Genomic DNA, 19128 nt, shown 5'->3' on the forward strand with positions numbered 1-19128 from the left:
TCCGCATTTGAGCCTTGTTCATTTAGTATGGGTTCCCGGCCACAGCAGTGTGACAGTAAATGAGATTGCTGATAATCTCGCAAAGGCTTCCCTCAGCGGCCCCGTGTTGCCAATCATCCCGGCTACAGCCTACATTACAGCATCTAGATTTCGGCGACATGCGTTTTTAAGCACGCAAGACACATCATTTTTAACATCGGCGGATTATGAGCACCTTAAATATTATTGGAACAGGAAAATTTGTTGCTCTCGGCAGCTTGAAGTATCACTGACGAGGCTACGCTGCCGCATCCCCCCTCTAAATTTCTATTTACACAAGTCGGGTTTGGCGCTCTCTCCCTTTTGTGCATTTTGCCGTGAGCCAGAATCTATTGAACATTTTTGGCTGTATTGTCGCCGATTCAACTCACCGAGAAAAAGATTGCTGGAGGAGCCCTTGCAGCATCTTGGCCTTAGTTTGAGCAGCCCGCTCTTGCTATCATTTGGCGCCACCACATTTGGGTTCAGCCACAGATCTGTTTGCACCGCTGTTCAAAATTTCCTGATAGAATCTCACCGACTGCCTTGCTAACTGTTTCAACCTTTTCTTTTCTATCAATTATTACATTTTGACTAAATCATTAATATTTAATCACTCTCTTTATTATTATTCTTAAAATTTTAAAATCAAAACACTCATCCCTTTTCTGTTCATGACGAAAAATTCACCGGTGTTGCGCTCCCACGTGCTTTTCCTTTTTGTTAATTGCGTTCAGGTGACTAGCCACCCGATTCTTGGCCGATCACCCAGTGTGGGTATGTGCCCTCTTTTGATAAGCTAACAACAACAACAACAAAAGAAGGGATGTGTGGTGGTGGTGGTAGTGGTTTATTTAAATACCATAAAAGGAAGGTAAAAGATTTTGCTAGCCCCGGCATCTGCCATCACGTGCGGCGGCACCTGAGCTGGGGCAGCGGAAAGAAGGATAGCAGGCAGGTGGGAGAAATGAAATAAAAGAGGTGAGGGGACAGAAGAAAGACATGGGGGGAGGTAAATAGTACACTACATAAAATAGATATACACTGCATAAAAACATTAAAAGTGAACACTATAAATGCAAAATAAATATACTATATACATTATTTACACAGACAGTCAAAAAGTCAGTTGTCTTCGCGGCGCGCGTGTGCTGTTGACGAGAAACTCGGCAGTCATTGGTCACACGCGCGCCGCACTTTGCACACAACAGCTGGTGTGGGGCGCCCAGCTGTTAGAGCGTCCGAGGTAGGGATGTGTCCGCCAATTGTGGGTTTCGGTATGCCTCTGGCCGCGTATATGTGGTCCCGAGCGACTCCAAAAAATGGCCCGGACGAGGCGGAACAGGTTGACACCGCCGAAAGTGGCTCCACATGGTGACACGCGAGCCGCTAAAACCAGATGAGTTTCCCATAGGAGGACCAGATGGAAAGGCTTGTTGACAGGAATGCAAAAAGGAAGAAATATAGCATAGAGAAATTTCAAAAAATAAAAATTATATATATATTGACAAAAAAAAGAAGAAAGAGAAGGGGACATGTGGCCCTCGCGGGACCAAAGAATGAGTTGAACGGCAGACGGAAGCAACTAGCCGAAAGTGACATGCAACAGGGGTATGACCTCAGACGACTCAGTCAGTGGTGGACTTTGTCTATTAGGGTTGAAGTTTTCTTTTGTTTCCGCAATCGAAAGAGACGACAGGGTGTCATGGTTTTCGTTGATATAATATATATATTGTGAGACTGTGGACCAAGCGAGCTCTTCATTCCCGCTGGCAAATATGGCGGCCACTCCTCAAAGGACGAAGATGCGAGATGATGATGAATATTCACAGATGAAGACGAGGGTCACGCACTGTGCTCACACGAGATGATGATGAATATTCATCTGTGAATATTCATCATCATCTCGCATCTTCGTCCTTTGAGGAGTGGCCGCCATATTTGCCAGCGGGAATAAAGAGCTCGCTTGGTCCACAGTCTCACAATATATATATTATATCAACGAAAACCATAACACCCTGTCGTCTCTTTCGATGGCAGAAACAAAAAAAAACTTCAACCCTAATAGACAAAGTCCACCACTGACTGAGTCATCTGAGGTCATACCCCTGTTGCATGTCACTTTCGGCTAGTTGCTTCCGTCTGCCGTTCAACCCATTCTTTGGTCCCGCGAGGACCACATGTCCCCTTCGCTTTCTTCTTCTTTTTTTGTCATTACATATATATTCTTGAAATTTCTCTGCGTTTTATTTCTTCCTTTTTGCATTCCTGTCAACAAGCCTTTCCATCTGGTACTCCTATGGGAAGCTCATCTGGTTTTAGCGGCTCGCATGTCACCATGTGGAGCCACTTTGGGCTGTCTCAACCTGTTCCGCCTCGTCCGGGCCATTATTCAGAGTTGCACGGGGCCACACATACGCGGCCAGAGGCACACCGACACCCACAATTGGCGGACGCATCCCTTCTTTTGTTAAGCCCCACCACGTTTTTTATCTTCCTCTTTGCTTTTACCTTTTTCTCTGCTTTTGTTTCTCTCTCTCTTTCTTTTTCTTGACGCAGTAGCCGCGTGCGCACCCAGCCCGGCCTCCCTCTTTCACCTCGTGTGTGTGTGTGTGTGTGTGCGCGCGTATGTGTGCGTGCGTGTGTGCGTGCGTGTGGTGTGTGTGTGTGGTGTGTGTGTGTGTGTGTTTGTGTGTGTGTGTGTGTGTGTGTTTGTGTGTGTGTCTGTGTGTGTGTCACGCGACGCGCGACGCGCCACCTTTGCTTCCCTAATATGCCATAGGTGTCTCTTGTGTTCCGTTCTCCCGGCTGCCCCCTCCCCCTTTTTCTTTTGTTTATTTTTATTTATTTATTTTCTTTTTAAGCCTTCTGTGTGTCAAGTCCCATGTTATAAAAACACGCGCCCATGCACTGTATGGTCATTCTTGAAAAAGATCGGTCCTCCGATCGAAACGTCGAGTAAAATAAACATGTTTCCTTAAATGAAGCGTATACTTCGATGTATATCATTTTAAGCAGTCAAGTACATCATGTTTTCGCAACTATATATATATTTATATATATAAAGATTTCTAGATGAGGAGTGATGTGATCGACTGCATTAACAATGTTTGTTCATGCTGTTTCAACGCTAGTTGTCATGCACATGGGCAGTGCTCAGTCAATTAACAATTTGTGCTGTTACATGATTGGTTTAGGTTACTGAAATTAAACGTCTTGAGGCTGGGCATAAAGCGGACGAGCTCAGCCTCACTGTGCTTTACATTTATAACGTCCTGAAATTCAGGCGTTTGTCAGGAACCTGATTTGAGTGCAAGAAGTTGGAGACCTGGGGGGTGGGGGGCGGCGCTTCCCCTTCCGGAGAAATGCTGGGAGGCAACCGCCCTGCTCCTGTTTCCGAGTCCCTGGAGCTTGTGTAGGCTTCATAGTAAGTTGTCAAAACACTCTTCTTAGCAACATAGCCTGCAGTGTGATATATCAGCCGCGCATCGCTGTGTCGCTCAGCATAGCTGTGATGGCCTACAGCCACTTCCTCTTTTTCTGCAGCCACTTTTGCTGTTGAAGGCATCTCGCCCTCGCATAAAAAAAAAACGCTGCTATAGACACTCCAATACAGGCGACGAAACCAACTGAACTCACTAAAACTGCAACTGCGTGTGCAAGGCCGACGCGGCTGAGCGGCTGAGCTTACCGCGCCGCTAGCTGCAGCGCCGCGTTCCCCCTGGTGGCATCGGTGTGCAAAAGTGTCATGCGCGGCAGGGGGAAAGCGTCGCGATCTTCACACCTCCCCATTCTAGCCACCCTAGCGCTGCTGTGGATGCGAAGAGCAGATCTATCTACTTATTGTTATCTGACATCTACAGGGTTAAAGCGATACCTAAAGCAGCATTTTGAAGTTGGAGTAGCAAAGGTTTGTCCTTGTTTTTTGACTGCATCACGAAAGCACTGAACTATTCGCGCAATTTTTTCCCGCATCTTACGCAGCTTTAATCTAATGTAAAATGGTCGAATGCGCACAAGGAATAAAATCTTCGGTTTCCAAGGCTATCGATGCGCTTCGCAAAACTTATTGAGAAACATTTTGAATCAATATTTATCTTACTTTACTAAAATGGTAGAAGTACATAGCACGTGGATACAGCGAAGACGCTTTAAAGTTTGTTTTGGCGGCTAAATTTAATCGGCGTTACTCAGGACGTGTTCTGAATCTGCAAATCGAAAAGTATATTTTAATTTGGTCATTATAATATTTTAAATTGCACTGCCGAAGCAGAAATATCTTCTGAAGCAGCAAAGAGCGTGTCTCTTGTTCCGATCATATATTTCAATTTTCAGACACCTCGGCATATTTCGTGCTCCCGCTCGGAGCTTGCTAGGATTTCCAATTGGAATAAGCCATAAAATGAACATTATTAAGTTTCCACTTCCTGAGATGGCAGGAGCATATGGCCGCTGCAATCACAGCAGCAGTGATTGAACTTCGTTCCCAAGGCTGTAGGGGCCTGACTACGTTCTCTGGGAAAAGCGGAATGCGTCCGTGCTATGTTTTCTAAGAGTATAATTAAAAATTGCAGGTGGTGGACAATACACCGAACATTCGTATTATTTTGTACAGTATTGCTCATCTCTACGTCAAGGCGTCTGTTCAGTTCGGTCGACTAAAATCCTACGCAGCCACTGCTTAAGGAATAAATTTTATTTTAAAGCACGCTATACTTTTTCAGAAGATGCACCACAACTTACAATTTGTGAAGTCAGTATATCGACCAGCATACGAAGCGTGTTTGCAAGTGAAAGAATCAGGAAAGAGCACGGCATTACAGCGTAGTCCCAACGACCGGACTATATGGATTTTGGTTTATGGGGTTTAACGTCCCAAAACAACTCAGCCTATGAGGGACGCCGCAGAGGAGGGTTCCGGAAAATTGCGACCACATGGTGTTCTTTTATGTTCAGTAACAACGCACACTACACGGACCTCTATCATTTCGCCTACATCGAAAAGCAACCCCCGTGGACGGTATGGAACCCGCGTCTTTAACTGAAGGTCAAGAGCTGAGCGCCATGCTTAATCAGAGAGCCACCGCGGCGGCCCAAAAGATTGTCTTTGTGCAGGTAGGAAAGAAAGTAAAGGTAATTTTACATAAACGTGTTGTATCATTGGGGCCGCGCTATCGAGCATTCCTGCCTCATATGTAATTACTCCTTGTTTTTGTCCATCTTTTAGTGGTTTTTGACGCTAAAACTTTATACGTACGACTGCAACAAAACCCGTTGTCTGCCGTCTGTCACCGGAAAATGCACGAAAATTCTCAGTGGTGTTTTACCGTGGTAAAAACAGCGCAGCGACGACAGACACAAAGAAGACAGAAGAAGACGGACAAGCGCTTGTCCGTCTTCTTTTGTCTTCTCTGTGTCTGTCGTCGCTGCGCTGTTTTTACCACGGTTTAAAGATGCACCAACTAGCTCAGTTGTCGGTTCTTCTCAGTGGTGCCACCATGTTGTCGCATAAAGTGAGCAGTCGACCATAATATAGTGACGTCAGCAGCAGAGAAGAAAAATAAATGTTCGTCCGATTACACGAGGGATTGAAGCAAGTGCCTTCAGCTTGCGTAGTAGGCGCGCAACCCATGACCAACAAAACCGCGTTACTCTTCGGAGAATAAAGGTGAGCATATTGCACGCGTTTCCCTAAGACTTCATTCTAATGAGTAATTGCATCATTAGAAAGGATGGATTCATTAATGAACCTCGCAACAGAGCTTACGATGAGGCATTTCTTTGGCATTGGAAGAACGTAAGCAGTCCTAAGTGCCCTCCATAATTTTCTTTTATTTTCAATTATTCAAGGTTGTACAGCATTGCACCGATTGCAGCCAAAGTGCCACCTTCAGTTCATTGCAGATGGTACCGCGCGAAACAGACGAAAGACCACGTAGAAGACGACACGGACGACCTCTGACCCACGACATACGCAGCGCTGGTCCGTGTCGTCATCTACTCTTTCTTGCGTCTGTTTCGCGCTGTACCATCTGCAATGAACTGCCGTTACTAACTCGCCCAGCTATTGATCCTTCTTAGGTAGTGTGCAGTTGAATTTTATTTTTGCCCTTATTCTCACATACCATATAGTGGGGTTCCAGATCCTGCGAAGTGAACCGGCATATTTCATTGATTTTGCCATCGAAATCAATGAGCCCAGGCACGCTTAAACGCCAAAGTGTGTGCCTGACGATGAACATGCCGCGAGTGTTATAAAACACACCATTGCCAAAACGTGGCGGCCAACATATATATGTGCGCCCGTTTTACACACGTGACACAGAATCGTCCAAGATGAAAGCGCATAATCAGAGCTAAGTCCAATTAAAAATCATTGCTTTTCACGTTACGAGAAAAGCCGACAGCATGTCTGCACTCGCCCATGTTACCTAAATCCCAGCGATTGCAAGAAGGATAGGGTGACGTCTTCAAGAGGCCGTATAACTAACACAAAAAGCCGAGCACCGCAGCCCACAGACAAGTCTATTATATGTAATCCTTCCATATATACTCCCCATTGGCCTACCTCTAAGTGGCTCTAGTTTTCCCATCATTCCCACCAAAAGTACCACGCAACCGTTTGTCGCCCAGAGTTCGAAATGGTGTCATACAATTTATAGTTGCATATAGCTCACATGTGTTAGTAACGTCAGAGCACAGCTTACGACGGCGAGCCGCAGCAACGACATATGCGCCTTCAATCGATTTCTTTCAAATTCATTCCTATCAAAATTGTTATGCAATTGTTCGTCATACGGCGTTCTAGGTGGTGTCATAAGAGCCTATACGTATGTTTAGGATGACTGACAATCCACTCATGCACAGTTATGATTTCGGGTTGTCACACATAATCACTGTAAAATGTCTGTGACGATTTTTTTTTCTTTTCTCCTTATGCTAACAGGTTCGACTGAAAGACAACTTCGCCATGTCTATGTAGCATAGCTGACTGCCGGCGATTTTCCAGAGCAGAACACAACTAGCGCTAGCTAGTATCTTTTCAACCTCCTTATCTGTTTGCATATTTTCGTTCAAGCCACATTTTACTATTGTTTGCTGTGCACAATTATTTTACTTTTCGTGGTTCAGGTGTCCAACGATATATTAGACAGATACTGCGCCATTTCATTTCCCCAAAAGCAATTACTATTACTATTATTATTAATCTTAGCATCCTGTCCTATTCCTCGTGCCTAGTTTCTAAGACGAGTGGGCTCACTATAACAAGAGCTCTGAGGATGAAGCCTGTTATCAAAATAACGTGACACGTGTAGTGTTTTTGCCCAGATTCAATTTCATGATCCTAGTTATGCGCTGAAAAGAGGTCAGATATTTTTCTGGTTATTAATATATCAACGCAAAACTTGGTCTAATGTGACATGATATAGGCCTATTGCGTTTTTACGGTGATTGACAGCAAAGAGTGAAACCCTTTTTGATACGAAGCGGTGAACGTGTCCACGTCATCAATGGGCGGTTACAATTCCAGCTAGCTTGGACCGCTCCTGGCATTTCAGTAACATCTCGGCTTCCGTTCACAGAGGCCAGTGCTCCACTTGCGACGTTCCTTTGCGGGCCAAGATGGGATCCAAAGACTTAACGATTCTGCGCCAGCTGCTGAGACAGTTCACGCCTGAAGAACTGCTGTCTCGATTTCGCGAAGGTGCTGTCACTCCCACGACTGCGAGACGTAGATCCAACAACCCTCCCATTAGAAATATACAAAGCTGTGAAGGACGTCTCGACGGAAGGCGAACGGCTACATTGGATAATGCGAATTCGCTGCCTGCTGATGCCTATGCGGCTTATTGAGAAGTGGAAATTCTACCGCCTGGATAAACCGCTGACACTAGCTGACTGCGCCAGTTTCGTAGAACGAATGGCGTCGTCGCCTGCACTGTCAAACAGCGACGGCAGCCAAGCCCCCAACGCTTGGCAGATGCGGGTGGATACCATCTATGCCTGCCTTTTGACCGACGCATCAGCCGACCCCTACTGCGGGCGCGATGTCGTGAATTTGGTAATGTGGGCCACAGAACCCCTGATAGCCACACACACGTCGAATGAAATCCTTCAACACAGGTTGGACGAGGCTGTCCGCTTTGCCCTCGCGGGCAATGCCGAAAGGCTCTGTGGAATTTCAAACAAGGATCTCAGTACGGCCTTCGACGACGCCGTTAGCTTTCTGCGCTTTACTACTGCGCGCGAAGGAGGCCAGCAACATGACAGCGCTCAGCAGCAGTCTCAAGAGCGTGAATGAACGGGTTCCGCAGAAACAGGTGAGCGCCAGCCTCGATTGAACAGTTATTACGAATATTTTAGTAGGCGTGTAGGATACGTGATGGAAACGGCACTTAAAAATAGGACAAGCAGTATAACACGACACAATGCTTAACTTCTTCCTGTTGCCCGGGTAATTCGCGCTACGTTCATCATGACTCCAGTTCAACTCGACAATTTTTCCACTTTACTGCTTTCCTGTATTACTATTGCCATTTTTGACAATCTTTCGTTGTGCAGACGGAGGAATTACCGTGAAGAACGGGAATGAATGGTGTAATGCCCTTTGGTTTATCATTATTGTGGCACGTTGTGTACACAATAATTTATTTCTTTTTTTATGAGACCTTACTGCTAACCGCAACAACGCTGCGAGCAAATCAAGTGCACTGTACTGTGCGCCATAAACATGCTAGTGCTGCGTCTCTCTTTCTAAACGGCTCTGTTCAATCGTGGTCGTGTTGGCTCGAAGACGTGAGTGATATTGTTTTAAAGGCACAATGTTATTTTTCTTCAACAAACAGTTAGGGCGGCCCGTCACCTGAAACCAGGTTACACTTAACCTTATAGTCGTTGACTGAGACAATTTTTTTCTTTTGCCTTTTCAGTAAACGAGAGAGAAGTGGCAAGCGATGCTAGTTGCCTTAACGTGGCTATCAGCAGTGGAGGGTTTTAAGTTTTTTTCGGCTATCCGGAACGTTTGTTACCTGACAAAGTAGCCCAATTCATAAAAGAAGGTTTTTGCCTATGGTGCGCTTCTGAATCAAATGCAAGCGATTTTTTTGATGCCGAATATGACGACAGATACTGACAGTTTGGGAAAGTGTGTCTGTTGATTTTGTGCGGGAAATTTCAGATAATTTGCACAGCGCAACCCGACGCCTCGAAGAGCTGTCGATAGCATTTTATGTTTCAAAAGTATAAAAACGAGCGCCTGTTCCGCCTGCCCTTTTAGATCCCACTCAGCACATCGGGCCGTAGGGACTTGAGCGTATTTCAGGTTTTTGCTGTATGTTACAACCATTTCGAGCGCCTCCATTAATTACCTGTAATATGTATATTAAACGCTTTTATAACATCACTTATTTTAAAAAGCGACACGGAATGATTTTAATATCATTTGGATAAAACGACGCCAGTAGCTTAGAATTGAAAACGTTTCAAGATAAGTCTCAACAGATTGACAAATCTCTCCTGGATTTCGGAAATGCCGTGAGAAATAACTCCGTATGCAATATGAAAAACAGTTTCACCTGCAGTATAAAAGGCTGCATGAATGAGGTTGTTCGCTTTTCTAGTCAGCGCTTGTCGCAAAGCTCTTTTTTCGCGTGAAGTGAAGGGAGCTTCATTTATATAATCAAGAACAGGTGCCGCAAAACCAAGCGCTTTCAGTAAAATAGAAACTACGGCGAGCAGAGCTTGAATAAACGTATTTATTTGCGTACACGCAGATTTTCTTTACATAGGCCAAGCATTACAGGTAGCGTGGACCATGCCCGGCACGGGAAGGTGTAGAACACTCTGCTCAGGTAGGAAGAAAAGTATTTTTAAACTGCCTTATACCTGTGAAAAAGTTACCACATACGCACTTGAACATACTAAGTGTAAAGGGTCTGAGCGCAACAAAGTAACCAGCATCGTACTAATGCAGGCCACCCGCGTTTTGACTGTCAGTAGTTGGTCTTCCTTCTGTTTCAAAATATTGCTCGTTTTAATAGTAAAAGTAAAATGAATCGAGCACTTCTTGAAGCTCAGTGATTGCAATCTAGCTAAAATTTCAAGACTGGTTACTGAAAAAACGCTAGGGCACAAATTTGTTGAGCTGCACTTGCAACTGTAATGTCATCCCTGGCTCGCTTTGCCACCGCAATGTTGAAACAGCGAACAAGAGCGCACCAAGCAATGACTATTGCGAATGCATCTGTTGGCTTTTTGGTAGTGGCGTGTGTTTATAATGCGTAACAAGAGGCACGCGCACTGAGGACCGGGGATGCAGGGGCAAGAAAAGAAGATAGCTTCGTCCTTGGAGTGCAGGCTCTGCCGTTCACATGCGTCCTTTAAGTGCTAGTATTTTAAGTTTATCCCCATGCATTTTATTGGTTTCTCGTTTTCGTAATGACGTCGTGCGTGCTTTGGACCCACGCCAGGACTACGGTGCATTAACAGCTGGCTCCGAAGTACACAGCTTGGTTTGTTTTCGGAGGTGGCAGCCGATGGAGTAGTAGAAACGCTTTCCCTCCGGGCCATTGTAAATATTTTCCGGGGCCGCTTGCAAAATATCTATGATTAAAGTTGCGCAGCAGCCCAACGTGCAATATAGCCACCCCCAATCAGCACATACTCGAAATATCTGTGGCAGGTTCATTGTTCCTTTTGCCAGGCATCCGCGGCTGTGGACCCCCGAACTTGCGCTTCCATGATGACGCCGTTTGGACAGCACTGCCGAGTCCACAGCGGTGCACCCGTGGGCCGAAAAAGCCACGTCATGAGTGCGGACGTTCTGCAGTGGATGATAAGGGAGCAATATCTAGCAGAACAACCCAGCATCTCTCCCAAGTGGATGGAAAAAAATCTAATTTGCGCGGGTGCACGCACGAAAATTTTCTACACAGGTGTTCAGAAAAATTCCACGACAGCCACTTTGGGAAGCTTAATGAACTCTTCAATGTTCCGTCGAATGACGGTCTTTGTGGGGAAAACACTGAATAGCGCTTGTGCTACTTAGCGCCTCTACGTACACAAGACGGAACAAATCTGTGGTGTCTGTGTGGGTCCATGTAGCATCAAAAACTGGCTAATGTTTTAGCACTGCTAAGAACTGAATATTGTGCGAAAGCAGTCTTTAGCGGTGGACACTTCCGCACGTACCAAAAATCGCGATTGATGTGTCCACTGACTCAGGGAGGCAGTTATTCGCGCTTTAGAATTTTTCATCTTCAATGCCAATTCCCGTAATGTGCACCGGCGGCCTGCTCTCCAGTGCGGGGTTTCTGCGGGAATATTGTCAACAGAAACGCGCATTGCTCATGTGTCGTGTTTCTGCCCCAAAGTTGCCAACGCATGGCGCACGTCTGTCACCACCGCCATGTAGCTAAAAGCAAGAATATTAGTTTGATAGTAGCATTACTTGGTAGAAAGGAAGATGTGCAATGCGCCGCGCTAGAGACTGTTGCGGTTGAACACCAGGCGTGATCGGCTGCGGCAAAAGGGTAGAGATGTCCTGCAGTGGCCAGCGAAGTTGACCTGGTTTTTTCAGCAGCGCAGGGGACAAAGGACGTGACAAGTGCACATACACGGCGCTGAGAATTCCGTAGTCCTGTCTGCCGTCTGAGACCACCGCCGCCATTCAAGCGCACCATGAGCTCAAGATGTGCCGCTGTGTGCTCTCAGGAAGAGCCATTCTCTGTAGAGGCTACCTTGCCTGCGCCACTCTGATCGCAAGATCTTGCAGACTCTTATGCCGTGGTACTTCGGTGGTCGAAGTCCTCCGAAGAACGCTAAAACTTCCGGTGGCAGAACCTGAGGCAGAATGAAAGCTTGCGGGCGCGGCGAACCGCGACTGCGATCAACGAAATTAGATCGCTAGGGTTGACACTCAAACACGGAAAAGGCCCATTGTACTAGAAATGAATGCTGATACTGTAGAAGCTTGGGCAAGTTGGTGTGACATGGTTTTTTCAGTAGCGCAGGGGACAAAGGACGTGACAAGTGCACAGACACGGCGCTGAGAATTCCGTAGTCCTACGGAGTTCTCCGTAGTGCTACGGAATTCTCAGCGCCGTGTCCGTGCACTTGTCACGTCCTTTGTCCCCTGCGCTGCAGAAAAAACCATGACACACCAACTTGCCCAAGCTTCTACAGTACCAGAAGTTGACCTGTTCTCGCCGCAGTGGGTTCAAATCCCAGTCATGACAATACCTATTTATTTACAGTTCATACAAGGTCACCCTTAAGGTGAAGCTTCACACAAGGCAGTGAGCCAATTTTGACCTCGTTAAGTGTTGATTTCGCATTAAAAATCCTTCATACCGGGCAGCCTATGCGGTATGCCGGAGCGGCCCACACCCCTTGGTCCTGGTTTCTCCTTCGCGTTAAGCTGTCTGCGTCCCCGCCGCAGAACCAAGAAATATAGTTATGCATACGGGTTCTATAAAACGACGTCTGTCCAACCCCCTCTCGCGCATTCACGTGAAATTTGCGACCAGATGTTCTTTGTTATCGGTACGAGATTCTGGTGACATAGATGTCTGCTGCTCGAGGCAGGAAAATAGTAGCACCGAAAAACACACACAGAGCACACGAACGACGTAGGGCAAGCATTAACTTCACCTGTTTTTGCCTTCGGTGCTACTGTCTTCCTTCCTCGATTACAAAGAACCATCTTGCCCAAATAGAAGTTCTTCTAAAAAAAAGACTGCTACACTACCTTTCTATTCGTAGTCTGTATTACTGACACATTAAGTGAATTTTTCTCCAGTGTTAGCATGCTGTTTCTAATATCTTGCACTTCTGGATCGTATTTGCTTCGACAGTGCAATGATGCCTTGAATAACTCGTCCATGAAGAAAGCATTCCGCGTTGTCTAGCTTAGTGTTGTTCGTTGTCTTCCGCGTTGTCTGGGTTCCTCGTAGTAGGAATTTGGCGGGCTTTTGTTTCTTGTTTTTGAATAAAAAAGGCCCCACAAAGTGTACTACTTCGGAAGTACCTGACCCGGATCATTTTTATGGCATTAGACAACTAACTTTTCTATTCACGTCTTATTACTTAAGTCATGTTTAAATGCAAATTATGAATGCCTAATTATTAAATTAGGCGAAACAAAAAATATCACTTTCTTTACAGGTCCCCTAAGAGGATTCCTAAGATTTCTGTTTGACAGAAAGACTTGGGATTTTTTGTTTCATCTTCGCCCACCTTAACTGGGACACACTGTATAAAAAAAAAATACGAACACCGTCCAAGCAGAAGCAGAGCAGCAACTGAAATCAAGGAGACAGCCAACTGCTGACGCACTCTCATCGCATGTTGATAATTAAGCGCCCACGTAATTTTTGATTACCTCTCTTCAGTCCACACTTAGGGCGTTCTACAAATATTGTGATTCGAAACCGCAATCGAGGATTACGCCAGTTGAGTGATGCAGAGGATAGCACGCTGGTACAACCTACGAAGCATGGTCGCATGGCAGTGATAATGTGGTATAAAGTTAATGACCAGACTGAACTGGCGCTGAAACAATGTTTATTAGGCTAACTTACGCCCACAAACAACTGAATAAATCGAAGGTGAAGATAGCAACAAGGGTCCTTAGCGGTCCGCGAAAAACGCATCACCGCTGTTCAATGCTGCACTCAGTTTAAATCTGACGAACGTTTAGGAAACTCCTGAGAAACCACCTACTGAAATCTTTAATGGAGCAGCAGTTTGGCGCAGCTGCAGTAATTTCAGAAAAAAAAAACCGGTTTCATCTCCTCTCACAAAGTGAGTAAGGCGCCTGCTTCGCATCACTATTTACAAGGTATATGTTGATGGAAAAAGTGATCACAGCGTACTTTCTATTCGCTCTCTGTGAGACTATAAGTTTAGCATTAGGAAGAGCTAAAACAAAGAACTTGGCCTTTAGATATGCTTAGCGCCTTCCATATCGCGTAATATCCGATTAAAATTGAGCTGGTCGGTGGTGACTACGTAGGAATTTTTTTCGATGTAGTCGAGACATTTGACGGTCAGTGCCCAAAGCATGTGATGCAGATTAAGAGCAGATGTATAAGCTTCTTATTCGCCCTCATGCCCTTACTTGCTGGAGTCGATAAAAGCAGCTACGATTTAGTAATGAGGTTATTTTCGGTGGCTTAGCTCTGTGTTGTAAATCTCTGGTGTCGTGACAAACACCTCATTGAGGGTATTTGTGAGCGCTAGCAAAATACGGAAAGGAAATAACACACTGAGCGAAGCTATTCTAACAATTGTTTAATTTCTAAAAAAACATGATTATATACACATATCAACGTCATATCATGCACAAAAGAGAGAAAAGCACATCGGGCTAATAAGAGTGATAAGAAGGAAGGAAAAGACAAGACGGAAATGATCAACACAAGCGCTTACAACGCCCTAATATTACCGTTCCTCAGGAAATCTAATTACGTTGTCTCTAACATTAACGAAGCTCAATTGACGCACTGGTATTCTGGAGCAACATGCGCAGCGAAAGGTTCGATAATGTCGCGTTCTCCTCGGTTTCTAGCGTGGCCTATTACCTTGGTGTTTTTTTAGCAATGGGGGGCAGTTATGGTGTCTGCAATGAGGTGCCACATTCCTGGATTTTGCAACTTCTTCACGTACTCGTTCGTGTTCGCTAAGCCTTTTGTAGAGTCACCTGCCGTTTGCCCTACGTAGGTCAGCTGACAGCTAAACGGAATGTTGTAAATCACGTTTTCTTTACACTCTACTTAGCTGATTTCATGGTTGATGTTGCACCAAGGTATTTTTTTTTCTCTTCCTATTTGACATTTTTGCACGTCGCAATGAGCTTACTGGGAGCTGAAAAAATCACCTGCACTCCGTACTTGCCAGCTGCCTTTCTTGTTCTGTGGCAGCTGTTAAGAATCTACGGCATCACAACGGCGCGTCTTTCGTAGCTCGTTTCCATAGTCGTTTGGGACCGAGTAACTTCTCTTAGTAAGGATTCTGCAATGCCGACGAGTACCTGCTCCGGGCAGACCTAAATAACAGCAATCTTAGGCTGTTGTTAACGCACGTATTTACTGTTTTCGTTTTTTCTTTTTTCGTTTCGTTTCACTCTTGTTAGCGCGATGTGCTCTTGCCTCTCTTGTGCATGATATGACGTTGATATGTGCATACAGTGTTTCTTCAGACAGTACACAGTTGAGAGAAGCGCTTCGTTCTGTGTCGTCGTCCCTTTCCGTATTTTGCTAGACCTTACCAATACCCTCAATGACATATTTCCAACTAGCACCAGTAGTACCTCTTTTGATAAAATACCGATTTGGGTGTTTTTATTGTTTCGTGCAAGACAACCTCTTTCTTATGAATGCATTGTAAGTAAACTAAACATTTAAAATGAAGTAGATTTGGACAGAGCTGCACTTTTTGTTTCCAGAAGGCGGAGACAGGAACACGCTCACTCTATGCTCGTGATGTAGTTCATCATCGGTCGATCGAATTTTCAAGTTTCCATCAAGAAACTCCAAAAATACAGTTGAGTAATGCATTAGCGACGTCAAAAAAGTGTGCTTGTATTTTGCAGCTGTGCACACATCTGATAAAAAGCATGGAATCTCAAAACTGACACCTTCGGAGAGCTGTATTCAATGCATTATCTGGAAAACCGCGTGTCATCACTGTAAATAAAACTTACCCATAGCCACGCGGTCAACATGACATGCAATCAGATTCATTCAAAGAGGCATCATTTATTGCCCTTAAGCGAAGTTTAGCGCTGGTCAACCGAACGTTGCCTTCGGGTTTCCTGCGAGGATACTCCTGAGTGCGTCGTACAAGCGTGAGCGCATTTTCTTGAACGCGGAAATGAAAAGAAGAAAAGAAGTAGGTTCGATTGCACAAGATGGCATGCCTCAAATGTAATGCATTTTCATGCTGGCGGCGTTCTTTTACCCTCTAAGCTTTTTTGTGTACATTTCAGGTCTTTACTTTTGCGCTTTAATTATCGCCGGCGGCGCTTGGTGGCATGTTTCTTGTTAGGTTAGAAGGCGGGAAAGCACTCTCTAAAATTGATTATAACACACAGCTAATGCGTTATTCGAGATGATGAGGCGACTGTAATTGTAGCATGCTGCTCTGTAGAACGCTGACATTGGCCCAAGGCACGGGCAAAAGCGGCGGTGGTTCAGTTCTTCGCCGGACGCAAAGCGCGCTTGCGATATAGCTGCCGCGCAGTTCAATTGTTGGTGGTCGCAGAGTTTGAACGTCACAATGGTTCTCTTGCCTGTAGTCAACGGAGTTGTCAACACCAGGTGACCATATAATTACAACTTGCAAAGAAGAATAGACTGCTCAAACACTCTCCTACGTGGACACGACCGTTCCATTATACAGCATGTTGTTAACATTTTCAAGAGCACTGTGTATATTTCGAATTAAACCCCGTCCGAAGAATACATCAGACGAATATCTGAGATGTGTTGGCGATGTACAGGCCTGCAGAGCACCAGCGATAACATCTTGTTCCATTGTTGCCATTGCCCCTCCGCTATTTCCCAGAATAGTACTGCTTGTGTGATCCTTTCCCCATCTTGACCACGCCACTGCACGGCCCATGCAACGATGGCACTACTTGACTACTATATTCCTTATATTTGCAGCGCCACTTCATTACCCTTCCAACGATGACCCTATTTGTGTGCTTTTATCCTTATGTTAACAGTGCCACTCCATTACACCTCCAATAATGACCTTACTTAAAGCACCGTTTTCCCCGTAATGGAAATGTCACTCTGAGACCTCTATTAATGACCGTACTCGTGAGCACTGCACAATGTCAATCCTTGACATGCAACGGTGGCGGCAAAATTTACCATGCCCATTTTCCTCGAAAATTAGTTTAACTTTTACAGTTTTGTAAATTCTGATTCGCTGTCCTCTTTCTAGTCCAGCAATAATATACCGTGGAATATATGTGCATATAAAACATCTAAAGCTGCGCGCATACACGTGGACAGATTGAGAAATGAGCGAAATTGAGAATTCATGAACGCCAAAAATTCAAGTTCGGTATTTTTTTTTTGCCGCATGCTGCAGGATATAGTTGTTGCAGTGTTTGTGTGACTGCCAAGCCTAAGTGCTTGTGCCAAAAACACTAATGCAGTTATTGACCTTATATACTGATGAAATTTTGTCTATGGCAATGCTCTATATTGCCGCACATCTTTGTAGTTTCTTCGAACGAGCTTAAAGCCGCCGGAAGGCGGCGTTATCATTTCGTTTTTGGCGCGAGATGCGACTAAGAATATCTTCATCAATCGGTGCTACGAACAGCTGCTTCCACATAATAAACGGCACGTCTCCCGTTGTCAGCTGGCTGAGAGGCTTGGCGAAGCACTAGAATTTCTTGACAAATCATCGGTAATACGCGCACACTCCGAATTCTTGTCGGTCGTTCGCATTAACTACAATGTTGTCGCGTACTGGTGACGTCAGTCGAAGGACCGATGGAAACGAAAAAAAAGCTCTAAGTGAAAACTGTTTATTGGGATGACTTGCGCCCACAATGATGTGAATCACTCGGAGGCGGCGACGCGATAAGAGTGCCCGCTGCTGTCGGCCGTGCTTTGAAGAAACAATGCAAAGATTCGCGGCATTACTCCAATATCAAAGGAGCATCGACCCGATGCATTAAACCAAATAATGCGACTAGCAACAAATAAAACAGATCTTGCGAAAATAGTGTGGAAATGCAGCGTCCTTTAGCGCGCATAATAAGGCTTGAGACGGACGACATGTACAATTTCTTGTCGTACGCGGCGTCGCTGGGATGCAGTCATTGTGTCAGGGTTGATATCATAATCGAGATCTCCTAGCCGACGAAAAATCACGTACTGGCCGAAATAGCGGCGCAAAAGCTTTTCGCTCAATCCACGGCGGCGAATGGGCGTCCAAACCCAGACTTTATCTCCTCGTTTGTATTTCGCGTTGCGTCTTCGTAGGTTGTAGCGTCTGGTGTCGGTCCGCTGCTGATCTTTGATTCGTGATTGCGAAAACCTTCGAGCTTTTTTCTGCGCGTTGAAATTAGAAGCCGACGTTGACGTTCTCTTCTTCAGTAAAGTTGGGAAGCATGGCGTCTAGCGTAGTCATTGCCTCCTTACCATGGACGAGCATAAAAAGCGTCTTCTGTGTGGTTTCCTGCACTGCAGTGTTGAAGGCGAAGACGACGTAAGGAAGGATGACGTCCCAGGTTTTGTGTTCGGTATCGAGATACATGGCGAGCATATCGGCGATGGTTTTGTTCAGGCGCTCGGTAAGTCTGTTGGTCTGCGGATGCTATGCAGTTGTCCTCCGGTGGCTGGATTTGCTGTAACGCAGGATAGCTTGCGTTTGTTCCGCCACGATTGCTGTTCCTCTGTCCGTGATGAGCACTTTGGGGGCGTAGTGTCGAAGAAAAATGCATTCCTCGAAAAATTTGGCTACTTCTGCTGCTTTTTCGTTCGGCAGGGCTTTATCCTCGGCGTAGCGGGTCAGGTAGTTGGTCGCTATGATGATCCACTTATTTCCAGATGTTGACGTTGGAAATGGATCAAGCAAGTACATGCCAATCTGCTGAAAGGGCCTTGAGAGAGGTTCTGTGGGGTTTAGAAATCCTGCTGCTCGTGTGAGAGGGCTCTTTCGTCGCTAGCAATCTCTGCAGGTTTTCACGTAATGTGCAACAACAGCAGACAGTCGCGGCCAGAAAATAGTTGTTTTGAATGCGGCTGAGGGTCCGAGTAAACCCGAGATGTCCAGCTGTGGGCTCCTCTTCGCGGGAACCTCCTCGCGGGAACAAGCAGGTACAACAAAAAGGTAGCCTGTTTTGCTCGCTGCGAAGTTCTTCACAGGGACATCATTCTGTACACAGAAGGAAGACCCCCTCGCTTGAATGAAGCGGGGGGTGAAGAAACCTTGCCTTCCAAGTACTCGATGAGTTAGTTTAGGTCTGGGTCCGAGAGTTGCAGCTGAGCAAAAAGAGCCGGGGCTGATGAGCCCCAAGAAGGCGTCTTCATCGTCGTCCTGCGGCGGCGTATCTAAAGGGGCTCGTGAGAGGCAATCGGCGTC

This window comes from Amblyomma americanum, chromosome 9, assembly GCF_052857255.1.
Source record: "Amblyomma americanum isolate KBUSLIRL-KWMA chromosome 9, ASM5285725v1, whole genome shotgun sequence".
Lineage (NCBI taxonomy): Eukaryota > Metazoa > Arthropoda > Arachnida > Ixodida > Ixodidae > Amblyomma > Amblyomma americanum.